This window comes from Triturus cristatus, chromosome 10 (assembly GCF_964204655.1).
Source record: "Triturus cristatus chromosome 10, aTriCri1.1, whole genome shotgun sequence".
Taxonomy (NCBI): Eukaryota; Metazoa; Chordata; class Amphibia; order Caudata; family Salamandridae; genus Triturus; species Triturus cristatus.
This window is the reverse complement of record NC_140593.1, coordinates 676070706-676083740: the sequence shown is the minus strand read 5'-3', so window position 1 is coordinate 676083740 and position 13035 is coordinate 676070706. Positions and strand designations below refer to the sequence as shown.

General features: G+C 42.6%; 1 protein-coding gene across 1 annotated transcript in view; it reads right to left on the bottom strand.

The window, feature by feature from the left end:
• The window catches only part of IFT140 (intraflagellar transport 140), a 1808590-nt gene extending 1796687 nt beyond the window's left edge, over positions 1 to 11903 (bottom strand). The window contains exon 1 of the mRNA XM_085628169.1: positions 11779 to 11903. The gene's annotated coding sequence lies outside the window, so the exon portion shown is untranslated. The remainder of the gene's footprint in view (positions 1 to 11778) is intronic.
• Positions 11904 to 13035: the final 1132 nt, after the last annotated feature.

The window sequence follows — 13035 nt, the reverse complement described above, 5'->3', positions numbered from 1 at the left end:
CCTACTTCCAATGAGTAGGTGCATCAGGGGGTCAAGGAGGAATACCATATAAAGTTTATGGAGATGCCTTTGGACTCTGGAACCATTCCTACGACAGGGCCTCTGGAGGGAATAAGGAAGATGGCCACAGAAGGAGCCTTTCTCAGCCTGGCGATGAAATGAGTTCTGGTTCTAGTTCTAAGATAGGTGAGGAGCAAGGGACTGTATTCAAGAATTTCCCCAAACTGTCTGGACAGGCCCAGATTAATTTAGACCTAAGACGAGTGAACAAATGGATCAGAAGAATTCCTTTCAAAATGGAGACCGTACAAAAGATAATTCCTTTAATTTGGAATAGGGCCTTTGTGATTAGCCCAGTGCTCTGTCATTAAAGCATTTAGGGAAAATTGGTGTGATTACAGCAGGGACTTTGACTTGGTAGTTAGACTCTTAAAAGAGTTTCTCTATTTCAAGGCCCATGTCTAGACCCTCTGTTCTTCCTTGGGATCTGACTTTAGTCCTTAAGGCTCTACAGGGGGTAGCTTTTGAGACACTTATTTCAGTTGTTTTTTAGAAATTGTCCTTAAATATGGCATTCCTAGTGGCCATCACCTCAGCAAGGAGGACTGCCAAGCTTGGTGCCTTGTATCGAAACCCTCTTTTTGAAAGATTTTGGAGAATGTGGTTTTGTTTAAACACAAAGAGCTTTCCACCCCAAAGTGGCTTTTGGGTTATATAGGGAACAGGAGGTATTGTTACTTGTGCTTTTCCTTCTCTGTCTTCCAAGGAGGAGAGATTTCTTAATTTCTTGGATGTGAAGAGAGCAATGGAGATTTACCTCCAAAGGTCTGAGTGGATAGGAAATCTGATAATTTTTGTAACTTTTGGAGGTGTCAATCATGATCACAAATGTTATGTCAAGTAAATCGATGAGATAAAGAATTATTTTAAGCTCATACATTATATTTGTCGCTCTACCTGAATAAATACAGTGAATATCTGTTTGTTGGCTGAGGCACATGGAGTTCCCCTGTAAGAGATTTGTAGGGTGGCCACACAGGCTTCAGCTCAAAATGTTGTTAAACACTATCATATTAAGAGTGTCACAGAGGGTAAAACCTTTGGAGAAAATGTGTTGAATTAAATATTTTCTGCATAATTTAATTCTTTTTGTTGGTAGACTATTTAAAGATTTGTCCTCAAATATGATGACTGGTACAAGGACTTAGGATGTAGGAATAATGCCCGGTTACTTACTCGCAAATTCCATTATACTTAGTCTCTGTTGCCCTTGTCACAGTCATAATGACCCACCTTTCCAACCCTGACACCTGGCATTCAGACAGTTATATAGTGTCAGAAAGTGATGTTGGTAGGTGGTTGTTTTTAACAACCTAAGAGTGGATGTGGGTTTACTCTTCCGCTTTTTTTTATCTCGTGGTTGAGGTGGAGTCCACCTCAATAGTATTGACTGTGACGAGGACACTAGGGACTAAGGAAAATGCTCAGATACTTACCAGTAAATCTCATTATACTTAGTTCCTGATATCCTCATCAGTAATGACTTCCATACTACTGGTAGATCCCAAGGAGGAACAGAAGGGCTAGAAAAATGTCTAGTAAAGTTAAACTCTTTAATAGTCTAACCACCAAATCGAAGACTTTGTCCGAATTGCCCCATGGCTCCCTAAATGCTCTAATGGACGTCCATGGAGCTCTTAATGTAGTTACAGCCAATTGCCTCTGGAACCCATCTGGGAGGAATTAAAACAATGAGTGTATCTCACATTCCACTGGAGACAAAGATCGACCAGAACACCATTCCATAAAATTCCTTAGGTGCTTCGATTAGAACATTAAAGTAGAGAGGCACCTAGATCCCTAAATAATTTCTACTAAATGCTCCGAATCCCTTTCCTCTGGAGTTCATGCTTCTGAACTTTTGAACAGATATGGCTAACTTCTGTACAGTTAGACAACACCCTGGCCTTAGAGGATAAGGTGATAGAGAAGTTCTCCTGTGAAGGACTAGTGCCAATGTCTTTAACAGAGGAAACCGTGAACAGCGTGGCCAAAATAGCACCAATACGATAACCACCACCGCTTCCCTTTGAATGCTCATCAGCAGCTGATGAATGAGCGGAAAAGGCAGGAGACCATATAGTAGTTTTAGAGGCCAAGGGGAGGTCAGAGCATCTACTCCCCATGCCAGGGAATCATGATACTGAGAAAAAAAAATGTCAGGAGTTGAGTATCTTCTCAAGATGCAAACAGTTCTATAAAGGGCTCCCCGATCTTAGGCAAAACTTGGAAAACTGGGAAAGTTTTGGATGAGGTAAACACTCTACTCAGATTGTGCAACCTCTTTTGGGAAAGGATATGTCTTCCTGTCCATCCCCAATCTTTAGTGAACCCAGGTTGAGAGTACAACCTCACCCCTGTCTGTTCACATATAATAATTTTGAGGTGTTGTCTGTCCAAATGATTAAATGATTACCACCACCGTCCTCCTTGAAAAATGTTAATGCCTGGAATATTGCAGATAGCTCTCTCCAGTTTGAGAACCTCAGTCTGTCTTTTAATCACAATATCTTCCGAGCATCCTTATTTAGTATAGTTGCCACCCCCCCATCCTATGGAGCTGGCATCGGTTGATATTACCCTCTCTGGAGTCGAGCTCACTGGAAACCCCATGTTTAAGGAGTCCTGTTTTAGCCACCATACTAGAAGCCCTCTGTTCAGATTTGTTACCGGAATCTCCTTCTCCCACTCCATAGAAGGTCTCAAATTCTTTGCTAGGTGTGCTAGAAATGGTCTTATGTGAAGTCTAGCCTATGGCACCAGGAACACACACATGATGCTATGTGTCCCTATACCTTGTGTAACAACCTTAATAGGACTGTTGACCAGAGGCGGCTGCTATTTAAATAAAGTGGTTAGGCAGGGGGTGGGGGTGCAGGGGCATGGGAGTGGGAGCGCATGGGGAAGGGAGTTTAAAAATGAATACAAAGTTAAACGTACCTGCTGCAGGCCGCCTCCCGTGCCTCCGTGTTGGTTTTTACTGGTCCCAGCAGACACTGGAACCACGTCAAAGACTCCCTCTCCAATCCCTGCACTGCACGCAGGGATTGGCCTAAGCGGGCTGGAAAGACGCTCCGCTCAGGGAGTCTGTGGGGTTTTCTCCAGAGAGAAACCTAAGTGTGCATGTGTGTTTTGATTAGCCTGAGACGGCTTGCCAAACACACATGCTCACTTAGAGAGTACACATAGCACTCCTTCTCTTCCCTCTCATGCCCCCACCCCACCGCTCCCTGCACATGCTGGCTGAGCCAACTGCTTAAAAATTAAAACAATAATGAAATATTGTTTTCTTTTTTAGCTGCTATCTCTGACCAATGGGGTGACACTCCTCCACCATTGCGTGGATCCACCCCTGCTGTTGATCAGGATAACAAAGAGTTGAGTGTGAACCTTAGCCATTTTTCTTTCTCCTCCAGTAGGATCACCATACCCATGTCCGTCCTAAACTGAGCTCAGATAAAGTCTGTCCTGAGAAGTGTCTAACTTGCATTTAGCTAGATTGATCAACAAACCATGCTGTCGAAGGCAGTCCTTCATCACATCACATCCCCTCATCACTTCCTTCTTTGACTAAGCTTGGAAGAGCCATTCATCCAGGTACAGATAAAGATTCAATCCATGCAGATGTAGAAGTGCCACCAAGGAAGCCATCATCTTGCCAAATACCTTTGCACCAGACTTAATGCCAAAGGGCTCCAACTGAAACTGAAAGTGCTTCTTTAGAGCAAGGAACCAGAGATATTTCTTGATGGGCACTCACAATGGGAAGGTGAAACTAAGAATCCATCAGGTACCTTGTTATCACGAAGGAACTGTTGATAATGTTATGTTATTGGTATTTTAATAGCGTGCTAATCACCCGTGAGCGTATCAAAGCGCTCTGTACCTAGTGTGTGAGGCAAGTCCTGGAGGGCTTACTCGAAGAGCCAGGACCTCATCTTCTTGCGAAAGTCAAGAAGAGAGAAGGAGACTCTAGTGTGCTGTGGGAGGTTGATCCAGGTTTTAGGAGCCAGGTATGAGAAATCTTGGGGTGTGTGCCAATGACAGACCGGCAGAGCATAAGTGTCTGGAATGTTGGTGGAAATTAATGCGGCTATTCAGGTAGGCAGGGCCTGTATTGTGGAGTGCTTTGTAGGTGAGTCTGAGAAATGCAAAGCGTGTGTGATTGTGCATTGGGAGCCACTGGAGTTCCCAAAGTTTTTGTGTGATATGGCCTCGGCATTGGGAGATTGAGCACTAGTCTGGCGGCTGCATTTTGGACTGTCCGCAGGCTTCCTGTGAGCTGGTTAGTTATCCATGAATACAAGGTGTTCCCATAGTCTAGTCTGCTGGTGATGAGGGCTTGGGTGACAGTTTTCCTGATGCTATCAGGCAGCCACTTGAAGATTTTTTTCAGCACTCTTAGATTGTTAAAGCAAGACGAGGCCACTGCATTGACTTGGGTGGCCATGTCCAGTTTGTTGTCTATGATGATTCTGAGGTTAATTGCGTCTGACCAAATCGTGGGTGTGGGTATGAAATCTGTGGGCCACCATTGGAAGACCCATGGTGAGGCATCTTTCCTACAGACCACCACTTCAGTCTTATCCGAGTTTAGTTTGAGGTAGCTGGATTTCATCCACAAGGCCACTTCTGTCATGAGTGTGGTGAACTTAGTGTTGAGTGTTTTGTCTGAAAGGAACAGTATACGTTTTTTGTCATTAGTGTATGTGAGGATGTTTATGTTGTGAGTCGGTATAATGATGGCCAGTGGAGTCATGCAAATGTTGAGGAGTGTCAAGCTAAGCGAGTACCTATAGGAGTCTGCAGATGAGTTCTCGTGCTTCAGAGGAGTAGGGGGGCATGTTGATTGTTTGGGTTCTTCTGATGAGGGATGAGCAGATCCAATTGAGAGTGCATCACTGGATGCCTGCTTCATGAAGTTGTTGGATTAGAATCGGATGGAAGACTGTGTCAAAGGCTGCTGATAGGTCTAGAAGGATGACGGCTGCGGTTTCCCCCTGTCGAGGATCATTTGGATGCCATCCGTTGCTGCTATGAAGGTGGTTTTCATGCTGCGACTGGGTCTAAATCCTGATTGTGTGGCATTTATAAGCGGGTGATTGACAAAGTGGTCAGAAAGGTGCTTGTTGATGTTTTTGGCTGGGTAGGGAAGGAGGGATATCAGTCAATACTTGGCAAGTTTGTTTGGGTCATCTCAGGCTTTTTTTAGGCCGCAGATGACTCTGTGTTTCCATGGTTCAGGAAAGATGGCTCTACTGATGTAGGTGTTGAGGATGGGGATGAGGGCTCAGTGCCAAGGATCGCTACTTTGTCAAAGGCCTTATGGGAGCAGGAATTCATTTGGGCCCCTGATTGTATGGTCTTCAATATTTCTGTGTTTTCCTCTGTGCTGATGGTATCCCATGTGGCGCTTGTGTAGTCTTCGTTTGTCACTGGGGGACTTCTGGAGAAAGTCAGGGGTCTGGTTGCAGGGCAAAGTTGCAGTACACAGTTATGATTTTGCTGCCAAAAAAAAAATGTTTGAGAGGTTGTTACACAGATCATGAGTTGGGCTGATGTAGTCCATGGCAGCTGTAGGTGTGGTGAAATCCTTGACGATTAGCCTCTGTAGCACCTCCTTTTTATCCATTTGTTTACTTCTGTTGGACCTATTGTCAGTTTGAACTGGCCAAAGGGTTTGGGTACCAGGAACAAAAAAGAGTACACACTGATCCTCTCCTCCCTTGGCTCCGGAATTAAAGCATTCTTTACTCTCAGATTTTCTATATATATCTGCTCTCAGCAAGATAGGATCTCGAGGTTCTGGTGTAGGAATGATCCTGAAATAAAGATTAGCATTTTCTATTAAACTGCCTTTGCCTATATAAGCACATAATTTAATATACCTGGACCAGCTTTCTGAAACTTGGACTGTAACGTTTATTTACATTATGAATTAAAAATGAGGGATCATTACATGCTCTGGTGTGCCACTCCTATGTTGTGTACAAATCTATGGAACACCCTCAGAGCAGATCTTATCCGGAAGGGAAGAAACTGAAACTGGAAGCGATGAACCTCTGATGACAGGGGAACATAGGCACATAAAGGTATGCAGCCTCCAAATCCTTTGTGATGAGAAAGTCTCCTTTCACCATTAGAGGGATGATATTCAGGAGGGTTCCCATCTCAAGTGGAATTTTTAGGATGGACTTGTTGACCCCCTCCATCCCTCCCGAGATAGATAGTCATTCTGTATTTTTCAGATGGCTTTGGAACCAAGAAAACTATGGAATAGCACCCTTCTCCCTCCTTGTCTTTAGTAACTGGTGCTATTGCCTTCTCCAGCAGCAAAGTTTGTACAGCCTCCAATATAGCTTCCTTCCTGACCGTATCTGCAGGATAGGGAGTAATTATGGTCCAAGTCACTGGAGAGGGAGAGGAAAACTCTATAGTGTAGTCTCTTCTTACTACATTCAGGGCCCAGGTATCTGAAGTGGATATTCCTCGGACTGGAACCAAATGCCTTAATCGATCTCCCACTGAGAAGGCCCTTCCCTCAGCATAGCCAGGACCAGTGCTGCTTGCTTGGCGACTTGGTCTTGGATTTTGGAGTCTGCAGAATTCTTCTAGTTCTAGTTCCTCTGTCTCTTGGATAATCCTGAACACTGTAGTTGTGTTTTCTTGGTGTTCTGTTGAAAGGGCAATTTCCATGATGACTGAGAAGTCTTAGAAGGCATTGAAGGATGTCTAAATGATGAAGAATGTTTTTCTCCTTGAAGAGACAATAAAGTCTGTCCTCTAGCAGGACTGGCTTTTGCGCTAGTGGCACTTGGTGCAACAGTCTTTTTTGCCCCCTGTGACCTCCTTCTCCACAGATTTCCTCTCTACCCCTTCCAACAGAACCCCCCATTTCTCCATAGACTCTCTCAGACATGCATTTTATGTTTTTTATAGCTCTAAATAGTTCATTCGCATTCAGTTCTGTGATCTGCATGGTAGATGTTCTTGGCAGCAGGCACATTAACCGCCTGCAGTATTGTAGGATGAGTGAAAACTGCCCCTAGACAAAACTCTGATCTCTTTCCAGCAGGAACCATAATCAAAACAAGCCCAAACGGGTAAAAGATAGGAAGGGTGGGCAAGTCATAATGAATCTGACGAGGATATTATGGACTAAGGATAACGAAGATTACCAATGAGCAATAATAGCATTATCCCTACGTCCAACTTCCTCGTCCCAGTCATTACTATTGCGGTGTACCAAAGCACTGATGGCAATCAAATTTTACAAATAATAAAGAACACCATTAAAAGCAAACACATTTAATAGTGAACCATGAGTAAGCAAAACAAATCACAGTATTCTTTAACATTTAGATTTAGCTGCTCTAAGCATGTTATGAGCACAATTTCCATTATTTGTCTCCAACCCCTGAATCCTATAGTGATTCAGAAATCTATGGGAAGATGCCCATTTGCCGGCTCTGCATATCTCTGTTATAGAAACTCTATTCAGTTCTTCCCAAGATTCAGCTATGCCTCTAGTAGCTCTCCCAGTAACTACTTCTGGGGGTGGAAATTTAGCCAGATCATAAGCTGACATAATAGTGTCCTTTATTCATCTAATGGGGGAACGTTTTGATGGTCTATTCTTCTTAGTACAAATACCAAAAGAGATAAACAAATAAGCAGATTTCCTGAAAGACTGTGTGCATTCTAAATAGATCAACACAGCTCTCTTAACATCTAAAGCGTGTAAAGAAAGAAGATCTTAAGAGTCAATACCAGGAGAGATAGATGGTAAAAATATCTCCTGGTCCCTATGAATCAAAGATGAGGTCTTAAGGTAAATGCTTTGTAATATGTCTCAAAACTATGCCATCCTTCAAAATCCAATAAGGGGGCTTACCTAAAAGATCAAACAATTCTCCAATCCTCCTTGCTGATGTGACGGCAACTAGAAATACAAACTTTTAGGTAAGGAATTTCAATTAGTCAGATCTGAGAGGTTCAAAAGGAAAGCCTTGAAGAGCTTGAAGAACAAGAGGTAGCTCCCAAGCAAGAAAGAAGGGATGAATTGTAGGTCTCGAAAACAAACATTTTCAGTAATTTAAAACTTAACGCTTAATCTTGAGAACATCCACCCCATGGTTCTCTAAAGGCTCTGACTGCAGCCCATTGTGCTCTTAATGTTGAGACGGACCAAACACTTTTGAGTTCCATCATATAGGAATTGAAGAACAACATTAATCTCACAATCAAGAAAAGAGAAATTTCTATCAGAACATCAAGATTGAAAATTGTTCCAATGTTTTGAATGTGCCTTTAAAGTGGAAGGACGTCTGGGTTGTTGAATAGAGGAGACTAGGTGAGGAAGAATACTCTTGCTCAACAGCCCACTCTTTTCAGCTTCCTTACTGACAGAGAAAGAGTCTGAAGTAGAAGAATCCACACAAACAGCACTGGCGATGGAAGAAGATGGATCTTCCGATGGGGAGCTATTGACATGAATAGAAGAAGAGGAAACCAAGACCTCCTGGGCCAGAAAGGTATCACCACAATTATCTCTATTGTTTCCCTCTGAATTCTTGTCAGAAGATGAGGACTTAAGGGAAAAGGTGGGAAAGCATTAAGAAGAGGAAGCCAAGGAATAGACAGGGCATCCACTCCCCAAGCACCCAGTGTTGGAAATCGAGAGCAGATGTTTTCCAGCTGTACATTGTGAGGAGAGGCAAACATTTCTATGAGAGGAGTCCTGAATCTATGACAAATCGCCTGAAACTCACACTGGGTGAGGCACAAATCTTGAGAAGCCAAGAACTTCTGGCTTCTCCTTTATGTATCTGTTAGTTAGGATTGTGCTCTGACTGTGCTTCTATCCTCAACGCAACAGAATTCAGGAAATAGGATCTTGATCCTCCTTGTCTGTTGACATAGGACATAAGAACTGATTCTCCATTAGACTGAGAACATGATTGTGCAGCAGAATGTCCTGAAGGTGAAGCAACACTTTCGATATGGCCGTCAGTTTCGAAGTTTGTTGACGTTTCAAAAAATTCAATTTTCCGTGTGCCAATTGATGAGACAATGCTGCACCGCATCCTAGTAGACTTGCATCTGTAGTCACCGTTAGAGGGGAAGAAGAGGAAGTGGAAACACCCTTTCCAGAGATTCCAGCTTCAGCCACCACTGAAGTTGTTGACAAATGAGAGGAGTTAGCAGAATTTGGCTTTTGAAAGTCATTGAAGAAGGTTTCAAATACTTTAGTAGATGTATTAAGGGGGATCATAAATGGAGTATGGCCAATAGTACCAGAAATACACAAGAAGCCATGTGGTCTTGACCTCTTAGCCAAGTCCTTGCCAATGCTTGCTTCATAGATAAGAGGTGTGTCAAGGCATGTAATCGTCTGATTGCTCCCTTCTGAGGAAGAAAAAACCTTCTAAGATCCATACTGAATTGTGCTCCTATAAAGACCAGATTTTGGCTGAGAATAAGATGACATTTTGGAACATTCAGCAGTAGACCATGACAATCCGTCATAACCTTGAACCCTTCAAGGGCTGCTTCCTTCATTGGAGCTGTCAGCAGCCAATCATCCAGGTATGAAAAAAACATCAACCTTTGTAAATGAAGTAGAGAAATCAAAGGAACTATCCTCTTTGTAACAAATCTTTGGTCAAATTGAATACCTGACCTGAAACTGATAATGTTTCCCATAAATGGCAAATCTTAGAAATTTCTGGTGATCCACATTTATAGGCATGTGAAAATAAGCGTCCATGAGATCTAGAGAGATCAAGAATGCTCCTGGTTGAATTAGGGGAATTATCTTCTGTATCGTTTCCATCTTGAAATGTATGACTTTGATCCATTTGTTCAGATTCCTTAGATCTATGATCAATCTTAACCGTCCCTCTAGTTTCGGGACAAGAAATATCCTTGAATAACTTACTTGTGCCCTCCTGATTCATAGGAACCCGAGAGATAGCGCCTTTTAGAATCAAGGAATAAAATGATGATTCCATTACTTTTAGCTTCACCTGATTGAGAGGATTTGGGGTATAAATGGTCCCAGATGGAGGGGGGGGTCGAAGAGAACTCTAACCGGTACCCTTCCTTGACTACTGACAGTGCCCAAAAGTCTAAAGTGCATTCTGTCAATTCCAAAAAGAAATGTTTTATCCTTCCCCTAATTTGCCGCAATGGGCCATTTCCATCATGATCAAGACTTCTGTGAATTCTGGTCAGATTGACCCCTGAACGGCTGAAGGAAGATTGTTGCATAGAATGTCATCTGACGGAAGTCTTAGAGGTATTGAATTTTGAAGACAAAGGTTGTGTTAGTGACTGCCTGAAGGAAGAAGAATGCTTTTCTCCTTAAATATCTTATGGAGTCTATCTTCCAAATCTGCCTCAAAGAGCTTGACACCCTCAAAAGGAAGACGCAAGGAAGTATTCTTCTATGCTGAGTCAGTGTGCCAGTCCTCCAAAAAAATGTTGCGTCTGGCAGCTATATCCGCACTTTCTGAAGGAACCGCTGCTTTAACAACATCAAATTATTTGTCAGAAAGAATATATAGCCTGATTACGATCTTGGTGAATTGGATCTCCGTCACAACGATGAAAGATATCCAATCTGCCAATGTATAAATCCCACTGGATTTATATTTCAGCAGATGGGATATCCGTCACCGTTGTAATTGAGTAACCTGTCCACGAAGATCATAATCAGGTCCTCTGTCTGTTTCTCTAGACTTTCTAGAATCTCAGTAAATTCTGTACTCCCTTGATTGGCCTTAAAAAAGTTCTTTAAAATATGATATAAGGCTATGAGCAGTATAGACCCCCATATATACCGGCTAGCAAAGCCAAATTGGACCCACCATAGTCTTTCTTAAGAGCAGACAACTATTTTGTCAGTGGAATCCTTCAACATATTTTCTTCAGCATTGGAAGATCTACCCACCAGACTGGCACCCAGTCAATCAACTTACACAGTTTCAGGTATTTTTTAATCCCTATCTTCCAAGGGATATAGTTTGGACATAAAACGAGGAACCACTATCTTATCTGGATCCTTCCATTCCCGTAGAATGACATCTGAGACATATTGATGTAGAGGCAAAGATGGTTTGCCAGATTTCAGTAGAAGTAGTATTTTCAGCTGGAAACTTCATATTGCATCTAATCCTAGTGTGACTCTCAGGAAGGAGTTCTTTAGCGATGTATTTTCCCTTTTGTTTTGAAGGGAAGCTAGTTTCTAATCCTTAGAATCAGATGAAATATCCAAGAGGTCTCTCTTCCTCATAGTTTTATCTGTAGTCTTCACAGAGGATAATATCTCCAAAAGAATTCTCTTTACTCTGTACCCAAATTACTATTCTGCATTACTGCGCAGAAGGTTTTTAGATCTTTTCTTAGGAAGGGGAGCGGGAGATCAAGAACAAGACATAGAAGAATTGTCTGAAGAGACATGCCTTGTCTTCCTATAGTGTCTCCTCATTTGAATGCCACAAAGCGCAGGAGAAAGAGAAAAATACACCCTTATCTGGTTCAGTCAGCCCTAATATGCAGCGTAACCAGGAAATAATTGATTGCATGCGTGGAGGACTAGCCTCTCATGCAAGCGTGCACCAAACCCCCATAAAGGAGGCAGATAGGAGCGTGGTTGTCCCAAAGAACTCCCCAGGAGAGAATGCCATTACCTCCACATAATAGTACGTCACTCACCTCTCTTGCCAGCTGACCAGTGACCATCCAAGATGGCAGGCTACTGTACGGCACACCACCGGGAAACAAACATCTTTACCAAATGGCTCTGTTATAGAGGAAATGAAACATGAAGAAATTGCGCTACAGCAGACATCAGTAGAAAAAAGTCTAAAAGCATTTGTAGTGAAAGGACAGTGTAGGCCTAAAATCCGTGCTGATGCCAGAGAGGTGAAGAGTTCACTTAATGCCATAAAGGAAGAACTGTGTACCATGAGGATGATGATCAAGCAGTATTGTTATGTACGTGACTTTATGATGCCCATGGAAGGAGGAGTATGTGTGAAGATTGGGACTGCATGCTGTACTTTTATCCCAGCGAATGATGCAGACAATAGAACTTTATAAGCAGGTATACAAACTTTGCATAATCTAAAGAAAAAAATGGCAGATAAAGGTGGTGCCCTAGATAAGTGGGTGGTTTGCTTTACTACCATCCTGGATGCTAGGACTGTTGGGAGCCTTGTTACCAGCTCTTGTGGTCCTGCAAGTGATATATTGTGGTATTCAATGAATTCTCTCAGTATGGCCAAGTCATAGCGACTTGGACAAGGCATGCATCACAATGAAATAAATACACCAAATAACAATATTTCTCTTTACAAATTATCACACTTCAAAATACAATATTGGTATCCTTTGTATTTCCAATGTTGACTCCAACAATAAACAATATTATAGTACATTCATATGTGCATATTCTATCTCAAAACATCATAACAAAAGCAAAAAGAAAACCATATTTGCAGGTACACGTTCAAAGGTTATACATAACGCCCAATGCATTTTGGGACTGTGTGTCCCTTCTTCAGGAGCAAATCCACTGTGGTATGCAGAAATCAATCCATCTAAAAGCAAACTTGAAACACCCTGCTTTTCATTACTGGTGTTCCTCTGCTTTACTGCTCGTGCTAATAATGCCTGCTGGCACTTTCTGAGCTCCGTGCTTCTACACCACCAGACTAAATCACCACCTCATCGTGAGGAGTGTGTGTCAATTCGTCTGTGGACGCCGTCCCGTGTTCAAAACCAAGAACGGAGCTCAGAAAGTGCCAGCAGGTGTTATTAGCGTCACTGCATCTCTACGTCCCTGCAAGCCAATTGGAGAGTCACATTCAAGAGTCTATAACCTACTTTTTTTTCCGGTAGTTGTGGATATATGCCCAACAGGCACACTTCAGCTGAAAAATGCATACTTCTGCTTAATGTCGGCTCCAA